A 2,822-nucleotide genomic window follows, 5' to 3' on the forward strand; every position below is an offset into this window, starting at 1 on the left:
AGTCAGTTTTTTTAAATTAAATTTTGAGGGGGTTGGTTGCACCTGGCTGGCTCTGCGAGGGGAACATGCACCTCTTGATCTTGGGGTTGTGAGTTCAGGCCCCACTCTGGGTGTACACATTACTGAAAAAATAAAAAAATCTTTAAAAAAAATTTTGGGAGGAATATTGTTTTATATTAACCAGATATTAGATGAATATATTCAAAAATAAATAAGCAAACAAAAAGTATTATATATGTTGTAAGTATTCAAATTTTATTGTCCATTCATGCCACTTAAAAAACTTTTTTTTATTTGAATAGTCAACACACAGTGTTACTTACGCTGTACAGCATAGTGAGTCAGCATCTCCGTATGTCATACTATGCTCACTGCAAGTGCAGCTGCCGTCCGTCACCATACAGCACTATTACAATATCATTGACTGTATTCCCTAGGCCGTGCCTTTTATTTCCATGACCTGTTCATTCCATAACTGGAAACCTGTATCTCCCACTCCCCCTCATCATTTTGCCCATCCACCCGTCACCTTCCCTCTGGCAACCATCTGTTTCTGTATTTATAGGTCTGATTCTGCTCTTTGTTTATTCATTTATTTTGTTTTTTAGGTTCCACATATGAGTGAGATCATATCATATTTGTCTTTCTCAGTCTGACTTATTTCACTTAGCTTGATATCCTCTAAGTCCATCCAAGTTGTTGCAAATGGCAAGATCTCATTCTTTTTTAATGGCTGAGTAATTATATATGTATAGCTTTATACCACATCTTTTTTATTCATTCCTCTATCATTGGACACTTAGGTTGCACCCATATCTTAGCTATTATAAATAATGCTGCAATAAACATTGGGGTGCAGATATCTTTCAAATTAGTGTTTTTGCTTTCTTTGGGTAAATACCCAGTATTAGAATTACTGGATCATATGTTATTTCTGCAGCCTCACCGACATCTTTGTTCCCTGACTTCTTAATTTTAGCTATTCTGATAAGTCTGAGGTAGTACCTCATTATGGTTTTGATTTGTATTGCTCTGGTTGTCACTCTGATGAATAACACTGAGCATATTTTCATGTGGCTGTTAGCCTTCTGGATGTCTGCTTTGGAAAAACGTTTATTCTTGTCCTTGGCCCGTTTCTTAACTGGATTATTTGGGTTTTGGGTATTGAGTTTGATGAGTTCTTTATAGATTTTTGGATTCCAACCCTTTATCTGACATGTCATTTGCAGCCCATGTTTTTTTTTTTTTAAGATTTTATTTATTTATTTGACAGAGAGAGATCACAAGTAGGCGGAGAGGCAGGCAGAGAGGGGGAAGCAGGCTCCCTGCTGAGCAGAGAGCCGGATGTGGGGCTCGATCCCAGAATCCTGGGATCATGACCTGAGCCAAAGGCAGAGGCTTTAACCCACTGAGCCACCCAGGCGCCCCTGTAACCCATTTTTTAATATGTTAAGTTGTTTAAATTCTTTATATCTTTTGAATGTTAACCCCTTAAGAATATATCATTTGCAAATCTCTTCTCCCATTCAGTAGGTGGCCTTTTTTGTCTTGTTGATGGTTTCCTTTTCATCTTGTTGATGGTTACCTTTCCTGTGTAAAAGCTTTTTATTTGATATAGTCCCCAATAGTTTGTTTTTTACTTTTGCTTTTTAAGAATCATATCTAGAAAAATGTCGCTACTGCCAATGCCAAAAAAATTACTGCCTGTGTTCTCTTCTAGGGTTTTATGGTTTCAGGTCTCACATTTAGGTCTTTAATCCATTTTAAAGTATGTGTGTATGTGACTGCATGTGTATGTATGGTGTTAGAAAGTGGTCCAGTTTCATTCTTTTGCATGTAGCTGTCCAGTTTTCCCAGCAGCGCTTATTGAAGAGACTATTTTTTCTTTGTTGTCTATTCCTGCCTCCTTTGTCGCAGATTACTTGTCGATCTACCAATTTAAATGTTAAGTCTCATCCAAAAACACCCTTCCAGAAACATCCAGAATAATGTTTGATCAAATATACCATGGCCCAATGAACCTGACCCATAAAATCAATCACCACAGAAGGCATCTGCATTCACTAAGTAATAGACTCTTTTCCCAAAAAAGTACTACTCATCTCATTTTATACGAGAGTTGGCTCAGTGGGAAAGACCTATACAAAATCTAAGTATATATGCAAGAAACTAAACTATTCAAGAACTATGAGTCACTGGAATTTATGACAGAATGGAGATGTGAGTGTACTTCCTTTTTTCTGCTTCTCCACAAGTCAATAAGCCCAAAGCAGTCAGTCTTTGCAAGACGCTCACCCTGCTATAAAATCTGGGAGCCATCCTCCTTCTCTTTGTTAGGGTAAAAGTATCATCATTTACAATTAATTCCCTACTCACAATAGGAAGCTTGATTTTTCTGGTTTTCTTTCTCTCCTAATCTTTCTCTTCTCTCCCCCATCATCATGCTCTTGTCTTCGTCCTCCACTGTTCTAATTCTTCATTCTTGTGCTTTTGTGAACTGGTAGGTGAAGGCTTGGAAAAACTAGGTGCTACTCAACTCTTTCTCCAACTTCTGGAAACAGTTCTGGAGTGAGAAAAAGTGAGCACGAGATCAAGAGAGACAAGAATAAAAATGAGTATCAATGAGAGTTTATACGTGAATGCGTGTGTTTGTGCGTGTCTGAGTGTGACTGTTTAGAAACCTCATTGGTGTTTTGAGGCGCTTTAATTTAGGTGTATATTCTAAGTGTGTAGGCAGAGACAGCAAGTATAAAATTGGGTAGAACTGGGCTGCCCTGTGTCTCAGTTGGTTAAGCATCTGCGACTGTCTTTGGCTCAGGTCT

Source organism: Mustela putorius, unplaced genomic scaffold (genome assembly GCF_011764305.1).
Source record: "Mustela putorius furo isolate JIRA1106 unplaced genomic scaffold, ASM1176430v1.1 tig00003834_pilon_pilon_pilon, whole genome shotgun sequence".
In the NCBI taxonomy this organism is placed as follows: Eukaryota; Metazoa; Chordata; class Mammalia; order Carnivora; family Mustelidae; genus Mustela; species Mustela putorius.